Genomic DNA, 13946 nt, shown 5'->3' with positions numbered 1-13946 from the left:
GCCTAGTCAATTTCTGGTCTATTTGCTTCCAATCAATGCCACGGGACAATAACAACAACCAATGGTCTCATGTAACATACTTCTTAAGCATGAAAATTTCAGTCTTTTATTTCCTGTCCTCTGTGCTCTGCCCACCTCCACACTGGTCTTTTTCTGCAAGATACCTGAGGCCTTTGATAAATAGACTTCGGTAGGAAGGAAATATCCTTAGTGCGATTTGTGTCGCTGTGACCCCTCCAATCATCTGGGAAGGAACACTTACTGGGAAGTGCTAAAGATGAGCTTGGGCTACAGGCTTATCTCCTGCTAAGTCTGCTACTTTAGACTCACCAGAGTAGAAAAGCTATTACCTTTTCAATCCTGTAAAGCTCTAAATATCTGGACCCTGCCCCAGGCCAATAAAAAAAAAAAAAGGCAGCTTCGTAAACAGAGCTGAATTTCCTTCCATCTTCACTTTCAAGTAGGCTAACTCTTCCTAGAGCTCAGCTCACTCTGTAGGGCTTTGTTGAAAGTGGTAAGAAGCCGTCCACACGCGTCGATATTCTGAAAAATTTCAGCACTTTCCTTAGTAGGCTCACTTAGCAGGAGTTTTGATTTCCAAATTATCACAGGAGACATCATGGTAGGCAGCATAATGGCCTCTCAAAGATGTCTATGTCTTAGTCCCCAGAAGCTGTGAATATGTTACTTCACAAGGCAAAGGGGGAATTAAGGTGGCAGACGGAATTAAGGTTAATAACCAGCTGAGTTTAAGAGAGGGAAATTATCCAGGACTCTGTATGGACCTAACATAATCAGAACGGTTCTTAAATGTAGATGAGGGAGGCAAAAGAGGAGGTCAAAGTGATTTGATGTGAGAAGGACTTGACCTGCTGTTTCTGGGTTTGAAAATGGAGGAAGGGGCCACGAGCTGACGAATGTAGGTAACTTCTAGAAACTGGAAAGTGTAAAAAAATAGTCGCTCCCAGAGCCTATAGAACAGAACACAACCATGCTGACCCCTTGATTTTAGTCCAGTAAAACCCAATTCGGATTTCTGACCTCTAGAACTGTACAATAATAAATTTGTGTCACTTTAAGCCATTAAATTTATGGTAATTTGTCACAGAAGCCATAGGAAGCAAATGAAGCATTTTTACCAAGTGTTTTGCTGTTAGGTTTCTAGCATACTTTTTGTATCCTTTCCAGCCACTGCCTAACCATTAAACCAATGTCAAATATGTTCAGTTGTGTTACATCATTACCCCACTTCTAGGTACTGATTCTGTATTCATTAGTACATTGCTTCATAGCTCTGACAAGACCCAAAATAACTGTGGCTTAAACAAGATAGAACTTGATTCCTGTTTTACTTAAGTCTGAAGAGAAGTATACCAAGGCTGATAGGGCTATTCCAGGGATTGGTAATGCAGGTCTCTCTCTTGTTCCTCTGCCATCCCTAGGAATTGCTTCCATCCACATGGATGAAGGAGATTCACCATCATTCTTTAGTTACTAGGATGAAGAAATGGGAAGTGAAAGGCACAAACCTTCTCTTTAGGGCCACAACTTGAAAGTTGCACATGTCACTAACATGCACATCCTATTGGTTCAAAATCAGCCACATGCCACATTTAACTACAAGGCAGGATGACAATTGCAATCTTTATTTTGGATGGCCATGTACTCAACTAACATTTGAGGATTCTATTACTAAAGGGAAAATGGGGAGAATGTAAGTATTAATTCCTGCTCCACACAGGAAGTACAGTCATATTGTGCAAAGAGGGGGTTGATTTTAATTTGGATTTCAAGTAGGAAAAAAACTTATCTAGGAAAACTGGCTTTAAAACTCTTCCCATGGGCACTGGAATAGCATGAGATCATCACAGAATCAGCGTTACTGTAAAGATAGTTAGTATAAGTATAGAATGTTCAAATAAGAGAGAGAGTTGCAAAGGTACATGGGCTAACAGGTGTGAAAATCAAGCAAAACTCCCATGTAAAGACTAAGACTTCATGAAAAGCTTCTACATCAAGAAATGGACATCCAGGAGCAGACCTTGTGATAGGAGAACAACGTGGAACCTAGAAAGAAGACTCCGGATAAGACCAGCCTAGAGACTCTTCCCTTAGCCACTGTGGTGAAGAGTTATCATCAACCCCTCTGGTGAGGAGAAACCAGAGACTGATGCCAGAATCCACTGTGTATCATTTATAGATTAAACTGTAGATGGTTCTCATTCCAGAGTATAGATTTAGTTATTCTCAACAAATCTTTTTGTTGTTTTTGTGAAAAATCCCAAGTTACACACCCCCCATGGATGTGGTCGTATGTAGTTACTTAGAGTAGTTAGACTGTACATATTAGAGACCAGATTCAGTTATCCTGAGAGGGAAAAAACAGGTGGGCAGCTCCCCTATAGAATTCTGATCAAATGCATTACCTAGGGAGCTTGACCTTTCCAAATCACTAACCAGTAGAGAAGTCATGGCAGATTAGGTCATTCTGATTTTTCACCCACAAAAGTTCTGACATTTGTGCTAAATATCATTGGTTATTTGCTCACTGTTCTATGAAATATCAACAATTCAAAAACATCTTAGAACTTAGAACTTTCATGATACTCTTGGCCAATGCTTTTATACTTTAGGTGAGGGAGGAAACTGATGCCCAGAGAGAGCAAGTGAGTTTCCTGTGCTAAACAGTTAGTTATTGATAGAATCACACTTGGAGTTTCAGTCTTCTGATTCTTATTCCACAGTTACATTCTTCATGTTATGCTTACTTTTCTATTTGATTCTCCCTCCTTCTTTTGAATGTTTTAACTACCCAAATAATACATGTGTTCATTATCTTTTTAAACGTTACATTATAAAGTCCATTAACTCTTAATTTTAGTTCTTTGCCTTTGTCCTCAGAAATAATCACTCTTGTGAGTTGAGTACTTATGCCCTTTAAAATGCACATGTCCACGCTTGTGTATACTTGTCATAGAACACGTTGCTGGTAGGTCTTCCTTTATTATTTGTGTGTGATTATACTATACATATTGTTCTGCAATTTGCTTTTACTCATTCAACAATATATTTTTATGATCTGTCCATATTGATACACAGATCCAATTCTTTATAATTAATTTAGGGTATTCCATCATCCAAATAGACCACATTTTATTCATCCATCCTATTTAGCCATTTCCCTTTTGGTACACATTTTATTTGTTTTCAATATTCACTGCTAAAGCTAATTAAATTTATGCACTCAATATTCAAGTATTTTTAACCACTCAAAAAAATAAATAAATAAAGCCCCTGAAAGGGGATTGCTGTGGTCTGAATGTTTGTGTCCCCACAAAATTCATATGTTAAAACCTAACCCCCAAAGACGATGGCATTAGGATGTGGGACCTTTGGAAGTTGCTTAGGTTATGAGAGTGGAACCTTCATAAATGGGATTAATGCCTAGTAAAAGAGAGGTCTTTTTGTGTCCACACTCAAAAAGACGCACACTGTGTCCACCAAGTAAGGACACAGTGAGAAGGTGCTGGCTGCGAACCAGGAAGAAAGCCTTCCCCAGAATGTGACCATGCTGGTGTATCGATAGTGGACTTCCAGCCTATAGAACTGTGGGAAATAAATTTCTGTTGTTTATAAGTCACGCTATCTGTGGCATTTTGTTATAGCAGCCCAAACAGGTTAAGACAGGAATAAACTGCCATTTGGAATTGTGGCCCATGGAAGAAGAAAATTTGGACTTTTACTTAATTTTACATTAAACAAATTAGGAATCTTAGAGTCGTGGATTATAGTGTTAGAAGAAACATCAGAAATCCTCAAGTTTGCCCGCTTCCTTATGTAGAAGCAACAATAGATGTGAAGAATTTAGTGATTTCCCCCCAAATTACAGAATGACAGTTGATTTGTGTCCTCTATTCATCTCCATTTCATGGGACATTTTCCTTGCCATCTTCAGGTTAGAATTCCTTGAGTCACCCTTGGCTTTTCCCTGTGCACCCCTTCCCCTCCTTTTTTTCATTTATCATGCCACTCCTGAGAAAACTCCAGTGATCCAGGTAAGTTCTAGACTCCTCTCTTCGATCTTGGTCCACGAGGAGCCACTACTCTATGGTGTCAACCATTATTCTATAATGTAAGTTTCATGATGGCAACACCCAAATCCCCTTCTCTTATTCGTGACAGATAAGGCTACTCTATGACAAGACTATTTTCTTTTCAGATGCATCCTCAGCATTATGACTACAGCCCCAGGATCTTTCTCAAAACTGTCCTACAAAAAATCAAATTGACAATTGAGTTGGAACCTATTTTTCATCCTTGATGTGAAACTTTGGCTGTCTCTAGTCCAGGCATTCATGGTTTCCAGAAGATAGTGTTTTATGGTTTATACATATCACTTAGTTATTACCTTTGCTTCATTTTTCTTATCCTTATCTGACATGTCCTGCCCCATGGACCTGAGCTATTCAAACCCTACCCATCCCCAGGATCCAGTTCAATTCCATCCTCTCCTTGAAGCCTGCCTTGACTATTCCTTGACTATAATAGAATCTAGAGGCTTATTGCATGAGAAAATGAGACTAGGTTGAGAAGGTATAAGGTAAGTGTAAAGCCTTCCATATGGAAATCTTTGCAAAGGACTGAGATGATAATTTGTCAAAAATTAGCATCATATCCTGGCAAATGACTTTGGCATTTTGAAAAATGCACTAACTCTTTTAAATAATTTCCTCCCTTCATACTAAAAGTAATACTATATGTTCATTGTAGAATTTTTGGAAAGCACACAGGGAAAATAAAACTAACTTCTAATTCCAGATCTAGAGATAACTTTTGAGGGTATTGAGTTCTTTCATTTTTTTCCCAAAGGTTATGCATCTGTGTATTTGTTTGCTTAGTTTTAAGACAATCCAGAACAATCAGCAACTGCAGTTATAGTTTGCTTTTTGCCATTAAAATTATATCATCATAATTTTCTCCATGTAATAGTCAATAAAACGTTTTTTATGATTACATAATATTGCTTTATATGACATGTTTTATAATCTCTCTGATCACCTGGAACATTTAGATATTTCTAGTTTTTCACTGCTGCAAATTGATGAGCTAAGAGTTATTGAGCTCTCACTATGGGCCAGATATTCTGCTGAGTCTTTTATATTCAGTGACACTTTAAATATCCATAACAGCCCTTTGTGGAAAGTGCTTTTATTATACCCATTTTTTAGATGAGCAAACTAGTGACCATAGGGGTTGGGTTCCTCAGCCAAGGGACCATGGAGCTGGTAAGTGATACATCCAGAATTCTAAGCCGGGTGATCTGGCTCAAGAACCTGTGCTAACCATTATGAATACAATCATGATACATTCTCCTAATACAGAATTCTTCATCCACTTCTTTAATACTTTATAATAAAAAATAACAGTGGAATTCCTGAATCAAAAGGTATGAGGAAACTTCCTAGTGTCAAATTGCTTTTCATAAAGATTATACTGATTTATGCTCAATGTATGCAGTATATGAGCCTGCCGCCTTTTGTTGAGAGAGAGGTGGAATCCTTAGTCATCATGTCCACTTTTAATTCTTTCAGTCTAACCACTCAACTATAGCATCTGTCACATATAATCTGTCATTATATATACTTATTTATGTTTTAGTCTGTCTTGCTATAATGTGAAATCTTTGAGAGAAAGACTAAATGTCATTTGTCTTTTAATTCATGATACTTATCACTGTGCCATACAAATAACAGATTCTCAATATAGTTTTTGTCAAAAAAAGGCACCATGACTTGCTTTTCACCAATGTTGCTTCACTTTCCTTTCCAGTTCCCATGTTTTTTTCTTATGGAGCTTCAACTCCAGAAATTCCAATCTCTCACTGATCCTGTGTGCCCTTCCACTTCTTTCTCTCCCACAACCTAATTCCCAACTCTCCAAATCTATCTCAGGTGTTATCTCCTCTATGAATCCTTTGCTCTTACCGTCCTCCCTCCAATGCTGAACTCTCCCCTTCCAGACTCCCCTAAAGGATTGACTGTGTAAATATGTGATATGGCAGTCACTTATTCCTCATACTTCTTTCTTATTCTCTGCTCACCTTAAGACCCTGGGTACTTGCAATCATTCTCCAAGCTCTGTAAGGTGGTCTGCTAGAAGCACTCAGAACTCCCCAAGGCATTTGGGGATGGGCCAAGGGGCTGTCTTATTCCCAGACATCTAAGTGGGTTTGTGTGGCTTCAGTCATCATATTTTGGAAGAAAGTTCAGGAGTCATTGATTTTTCCTCTATCTTCCCATGAACATGTTTCATCGCAGTTCTGACTAGGGGCTTCTCGAATCCTATAGATTAGTTCAGAACATTTTGCTGTGAGAATGGTTTAGGGAGATTGTAATTAATTCATTTCTCTGGCAATCTTTTGGAACCTTGAGTCTTTGATCAACATAATGTTACTAAATTTCCTATGGCTGAAAAAATACTGTCAGATAGTGAAAACTGGCTCTAGTTGCATATCCCAGTTCCCAAATCAAGCCGACGTATTTGGTTCCCCCATCAGCTTCCACTGAAATTCATGTGAATATTATTTTTAGCATAGTCTGCCTTTCACAGATGACCATATGTTTTTTTCCTCGTGGCATCAACACAGCTTTCAAAGTTAAAAAATTCTTTGGCATATTAATATGCCCTAATAAATCAAGTACATATGTCTTTAAACCACAAACACAAATATTCCATTTGCCATTAAATTTGTTGATACATTTGATCTTATAATATTTTTCCTGTTTTACTGTCACTAGAACTTGCCAAATTGCCTTTTGAAATCTGCACTTATGGAAAATTAATATTTAATGTAGAAATTGGAAAGCCTGGAGGTTGGTGGGGATGAAGAGAGGCAGAACTGGGCTAGAGGATTTTAAAAGAGAAAAGGAGAGGGAAGGAAAATTTGAAGATAGGGTAGTTTTGGGTTTATGGCAATCTTAACATAGTGGAAATGAAAGAGGTAGAGGGACCACGGGGAGTGAGGGACTGAGGACAAGAGGAGCCAAAAGTGGAAAAGAAGCATGTGAAGCGATGGAAAGGTTCAGAAGAGCTGATGGAAAAAAGGACAATGGTGAAACAGTTGGCAAAGACAGAGGTCACCACCAGAATGAAAAATCATTAACAGAGAAGAATAAAAATACAAAATTTAAAGAAGAGGCTATCTGCCTCTCCAGCCTCTAAACTCAACCTCTACTTTCAATAGCTCTTAGTAATTTAACAATAGCTTTCACAGCCAGAAAACTTTATTAGACAGAGGGGAACTGAGTCAGGAATGAAATTGTTTACTGACTAGATAAATGCTACAATTCCAATACGTACTATGGCTCCTTTAATGAAAAGATTGATTCCAGATTTTGGCAGAAAATAGTCTGGCAAAAGCAATAACAGTTCTTTGGGCTTGGCGTGAAACTCCATCACTTTCACGGCTCCCTCTGTCTATTATACTTTGCCAGGCCAATTCCGTGCTTAAAAAGAGAGGCAAGAAACTACTGCTTAAGCAGGAGGGAGTGTTCATATTGGAAACAGAGAGGGAAATCTGAAAGTCATGATTTAAACACTTATTTTTATTTATTTAATTCACTCATGCAATGAATACTTATTGAACGCCTAATGAGTGTCAAGTGCTATACTGGATTCTAAGAATGAAGAACTCATTGATATGTAAGGAATCACAGTGGGTTAATTCAGGGGTCGGCAAACTGTGGCCTGTGAACCAAATCTACCCCCTGCCTGTTTTTGTAAAGTTTATTGGCTCATTCATTTACATACTGTCTCTGGCTCCTTTTGTGTTACAATGGCGGAGTTGAGTAATCAGGATAAGGACTGTATAGCCTGCAAGACTGAAACATGTTTCTTATCTTGCTTTTTACAGAAAAAGTTTGCTGACTGCTGGATAAATGCAATGGTTATAATGGAGTTATATTGGAGTTCAATAAATTATACGAGAAGGAGCCAGGGATGTTAGTGACAGCTGCAAAGAGGAGATGACGTGTGACATTTCATTTCAGTTTTGAAAGACATAAAGGAGTTGCTGGGCATGAAGAAATGAGAGTGGTGCTTTGGGAACAACAGTGACAAAGACAGTACTGTGAAATCCCTTGTGAATTTTAGGACTCTGCCCAGCTTGTTTTGGCTGAAGCATAGGTTGGGGAGAGTGACTATGAATGGGTCTTAGAGGCCAGAGGGGCCATTAGGATCCAGATTATATGTGAAAAGGTCTCATATGGAGAACTTCATATGCAAATGTTCAGCATGGCAAGACACACAAAATTAATAAGAGCACACAATCTCTGTCCTCATGAAGCTCAACCTCCAATAGGTTGTATAAGACTTACTAAATAAAGCACGACAGAATGAGATACTCACTATAGAAAAATGCAAACAACATACAATGGGGATTTTTTTAGTAAGGAGAAATTGCATCGATTGGAGAGGTCAGAAAGTTAATTTACATTAATGTTAATAGTGTATCTTGAAGGATGGGTGTAATTTTGTTGGAGGTGGCCTAGGGGAAGGTGGGCTCCTGCAGAGAAAACAGCACAAGGAGATACAGGCAAAAAGGAATGTCAAGAGGTTTGGGACATGTCTTAGCCCAGATACCCTAGAAAACAGAATCTGAGGCCAAAGCTTTGTGCTAATACTTTATTGGGTAGTGAAATCCCAGGGAAGCAGAAGGCAGGGATAAAAGGGAGTGAGGCAGACATAGAGGGAGATAAAATATGAGACGAGCATTTCCCAAGCTGGCCACAGCTGCATAACAAGTGCAGCTGATTGCTGCATCTGTGGGACAGCTTCCTAGAGTCTGCATGGATTTCCATGTCTCAGAATGGTCCACATGGCAGGGTAGAGGGAAGACTGAGGGAAGAATTTATCCGTTGTCTCCCTCTCTCTCATGTTCCATTGGTCAGTTTACTCCTTTCAGCATTAACTTCCCTACACTGCTGGGTGGTGCCACCCAGTCCTCCTAGACAGCTGCTGGGAAAGTAAGAGCCCCCAGGTGTTCAGTCTGGCCAAGGAGCCTGCCGGTCTCTCCTTGCCAGTCAGTTCCAAAGGCAGAGATCATCAGGTTGTGGTAGTAGCCATAGCAGCAGCGGCCGTGACCTGGCTCCATGACCTTGGAGACAATGACAACTTTCCTAGGGCCATTTCAGCCAGAAAGCAAGTGGGCAGATTTGTGGTGGCACATAACCTGGGTCCAATACAGAGAGCATTAAATTACTTGTCTGTAATATAGGACAGGGAACTAATGGGAGAGAAGGCCATAAAAGTTGGGATGTCTTATGGAAGATATTGATTGTTGGTTGGATTGGGACCATGTAATTAATTAGCAAATGGGAAGCCATGGAAGATTTTGCAGAAGGAGATGACATGATCAAAGGTATGTTTTTTTGAAACTTAATCCAGAAGTGGTATGTGAAATGGATTTAAAGGGTATAGAAATTGAAGCAGGACTATTTGTGAGTTAGAAAGAGTCTTGGCAGAAGGGATCAAACTTCTCAGTTCTATACTCCAGACCTTTAAAATGGGCCAATGGACTCCTTAAGGAGGCCCTTCCCCGACCCTCCACTAGGAATCATCTTCCTTCTTGAGGGAGGTTGAATAGATACACGTGTCTTATTCCAGGAGACAAAACGATCCTCAGTAGTGTCCGTTTCTAAGCAGCACATGTCTTTTACATGCTTATACACTGAAGTGCTTTCATTTTTAAAACCACAGTAATTAGGGACTTATTATTCAGTCTACATTTGTATAGATAAATAAATCTAGTTCTCATTTTGTGATCTAGAGCCTGAGGAGATAAAGGCTCAAAATCCACATCCTCCATCAGTGAGAGAATATTGAACTACGTATGTGGGTGGGAGAGAAGGAAGCAGTCCTGCCATTGAACATAAACAGACTCTGCCCTCTCCTGTTCCTTCCATGGGCTTTTCTTCTGTCTAAAGGTCCCAGAAAAAGCATTGGTCAGTCAGTCAACAAGGAAATAGTTAGGGCTTACTGGATACCAAGTTCTGTCCTAGGCCCTGGGGGAGAAGAGGGGATAATTGGGAGCAAACTACTTACTCTCAGGGATCTGCAAGGTCACAGCTGTTGGCTAGGACGATTCCTGAAGGCAACAACAACCGTGTATGGGGTTGGGTTCCTTCTTTGTTGAGGCCATCACTGTTCCTTTAGAAAGAAATCCGGTAAAGTATAGTAGCTAAAACCATGGTCCTGGAGCCAAAATGCCTGCATTCAAATCCTGATTCTGCCCTTACTAGCTAGCATGTCTCATTTTCTTCATCCTCAAATGAGGACTATGATAGTTGTCTCTTAATAAGGTTGTTGAAAGGATTAAATTAAATAATATATGTAAGGTGCTTAGCATCATTGTTGTCAGTGCTTATCAACATTACTGTAGGACAATAACCTTGTATTGGTAGTTCTGAAATCCAAAAATCACAGCTCAAAGTTGTGTAACTCATTCGGTGGCAAGACCTCCTCTGAGGTTATTTAGAGTCTTTATGTATCACACAATATGAATGTTATTTTTCGTCGTTATCTCATCATATGCACTTCATATGTTTCACTATAAAAATATTACTGTGCTTAATTACAGAATGCTATTCCAGACCTTGATGGCGTCATTTTATGTCATTTGGTTCATGTACTACATTCCCAGTTTAAAAGCACCAAATTTCCAAATTTTGAAACACAGTTGCCCAAGAATTTTAGATAAGGGATTGTGCACCTGTATTATTTACAGATGTGGAAAGACAATATAGGAATTAACACTGATTCCTCCTATCAATAAAACCATATTAAAAATTCTTGGGGGTCTGGCCTCATGGTCAAGTGGTTAAGTTCATGCACTCCACTTTGGTGGCCCAGAGTTTCGCGGGTTTGGATCCTGGGTGCAGACAAAGCACCGCTCATCAGGCCATGCTGAAGTGGTGTCCCAAATAGCAGAGCCAGAAGGACCTACAACTAGAATATACAACTATGTACTGGGGGGCTTTGGGGAGAAGAAGAAGAAGAAGAAAAGAAGATTGGCAACAGATGTTAGCTCAGGTGCCAATCTTAAAAGAAAAAAAAAAATTCTTGGGAGGGGCCAGCCATGTGGCCAAGTGGTTAAGTTCACATGCTCCACTTCAGCAGCCCAGTGTTTTGCTGGTTTGGATCCTGGGCACGGACCTCGCATTGCTCATCAAGCCATGCTGAAGCGGTGTCCCACATAGCAGAGCCAGACAGACCTACAACTAGAATATACGACTATGTACTGGGGGGCTTTGGAGAGAAGAAGAAATTTAAAAAAAAAAACAAACGGAAGATAGGCAACAGATGTTAGCTCAAGTGCCAATCTTTAAAAAAATAATTCTTGGGAAACTTTGAATTGCTTTCAAAACCTAACCCACTGTGTGAACTTTTGAAAAATGTGTTTCTATACATTTTTAACTAAAAGAGAAAAATTCTGCTAATCTCCCTACCATTTTGCTCCAGTCTCAGCTCACTGATGTAACAACCAATGGTAACACTTTGGCATATGACTTTTCATATCCTGAAATATTTTTAGGGATACTCTATCAAGATAAACTACTTATGGAACATGGTTTGGACTCAAATATGGAAGACTAGTAATTTAATGATCAACTGTTTAAAAGCTACATTGCATTTGAGAAAACCTCATTAAGAATTCACTCACTGGGGGGGCAGCCACATGGTGTAGTGGTTAGGTTCAGCACACTCCGCTTCAGCAGCCCGGGTTTGTGGGTTGAGATCCCAGGTGAGGACCTACGTTACTTGTCAGCCACACTATGATGGCAACCCACATATACAGTGGAGGAAGATTGGCACAGATGTTAGCTGAGGGCTAATCTTCCTCAAACAAAATGAGCAGAAGATTGGCAACAGATGTTAGCTCAGGACTACTCTTCCTCACACACACGCACACACACAAAGAAGAATTCACTCATAAAAATTGTTTGATTTCTATCCTAATGGGATATATTTTAGTATAAATTTTAATGACATTCCCTAAATCTACATATATAGAGAGCTGAAGGCTTTCTTTGAAATAGACTATTAAAACCTATGTCATTTTGGTTACTTAACTTCGGTTTCCTCTCAAGAAAAAAATGAGACAAAGGAGTCGTTCAAAATGTTGCTGAGCAAAATTGAGTCTCTGAAAATGTGGTGGTCAGCTTTTGGATTCCTGTACTATTTGCTTCTTTATCTAACTCAAAGCCAGAATAAAGCCTACTGATGTTGTTTTTTGTCTATCTAAACTATAGTTTCTGTATTGGATGCCAAATGTGTGCATTTCCCTCATCAAATTAGATATGGGATGATTTTCATTCCAGAATGCTTTCTTATATTTCAGCCTCTCTCCCCACTGCTGTCCTGAGGCTTCTAGTTTCTGGAATAAATACTTAATTGATACTTTGGGGTTTTACCTTTCATTTTGGGAAATCTCACAGCTTTAAAAATCTGAATTCTATGTTGTAAAGAAGTAGAACATTCTTCGATTATTTTCTATAAATTTACCTTTGGCCAAATTCTCCAATTATCTTAGAGTTACTTTGATTATACATCAGATATGTCTCAAAGGTGTCTTCTATGAATACATCCAGGGTAAGAGATGCCTTATGACTAACAGAAATAAGTGGATATTATGGAGAGAGAGGCCTTAATAGAACTACATCATTAGAAATGTAATTATCACCCTTTAAAGGAGTATTTATGGTGCTGTTTGGGGGTTCACTAAAGGAGAGAACTCGGTAAATCTATACGATGTGAAAAGTATTGATGGCATATGTTGGGATTTTAGGCAGCCTAATAGAATATGTTATTTTGTTTCTAGTCTGAGTTCTGCAGTGAGAGAGACAAGGAATCAGGCAGTTGGAGATGAAAATGCCTGATTCATTACTAATGGAGGAATTCGAAAATGAGGCTTAGGCATCAGGCAACAATGGGCTTCCTAATACTTAACTTTGATAATATACAGACTTAGTCACTCAATGTCAGATAGTGCCTGTCAACCACAGGCCTTCCACACAAAAGGTCAGAGCTAGTAGTATGAAGCCCATTGAATGAACAAGAACAAAATAGAGTGTATGTTTATGAAATCAGGTAGATCCAAAGAAGAGGGGAAGAAAAGAATGGATTCAGTCATACATGCCCAGTTTCTGCTTCTAAATTTATGAATCAGATGATTTAATCCTCCTCCCATGAGGAAAATATAGTGAGGGTGTCGAGGAAGTCAAGAACCTTACACTGATTGATGTCCCTCTTCATGGAAACGTGAATCAAGGGTAAAGGCAGTATCATTCAATAATGCATGGTCCGAATAAAATAATAGAAAGGGTCTGATCAATATTTACATCAGCATTCCTGCCTTTGCCCTTCCCACCCAAGGACACATTTAGATGGCCTGGAATCAAGGATTTATCTTCTAAGGCAAAATTTTGGGGATACTCTCTGAAGAAATGGCACTAATTGTCAGAGAGTACTAAGTATAGGTGCCACAGAATAAGCCTCTCCTCTGTTAGACACTTAGCAATGTAGGTCACTTGTCACATACTTTAGGATATTTAGATCTCAAATTTCAGTGGTAAAGTCCTAGTTTTTAGTCTATTCACCACATACATTACTTTGTCAGGGTACCATGAGAGAGCTAGAGAACCCTAGCAAAATTTGACTCAGGGAGTGAAAGTGGGAGATTTCACCAGGACCCACCAAAAAGATACACGCACTTATCAGGAGAGGAACATACCACTGTCTAAACTATCAGATTCCATCTCATTCTCCCAGTCTGACCACAGCTATAATGAAAGATGGTACCAAGGAGTCTGGTTTCTGCTCTTTCTCTGGAAACATTCTTTTCTACTTTGACATCAAAACCACATGAACAAAAACCCAAAGCAGAACAT

At 39.2% G+C, this 13946-nt stretch overlaps 1 long non-coding RNA gene across 2 annotated transcripts in view; it reads left to right on the top strand.

Moving 5' to 3' along the window:
- The window catches only part of LOC139085266 (uncharacterized), a 253590-nt gene that overhangs the window by 115038 nt on the left and 124606 nt on the right, over positions 1-13946 (top strand). The window lies entirely within an intron of this gene.

This window comes from Equus przewalskii, chromosome 8 (genome assembly GCF_037783145.1).
Source record: "Equus przewalskii isolate Varuska chromosome 8, EquPr2, whole genome shotgun sequence".
Classification (NCBI taxonomy): Eukaryota; Metazoa; Chordata; class Mammalia; order Perissodactyla; family Equidae; genus Equus; species Equus przewalskii.
The sequence above is the reverse complement of the archived record's forward strand: the minus strand, read 5'-3'. Positions and strand labels throughout refer to the sequence as shown.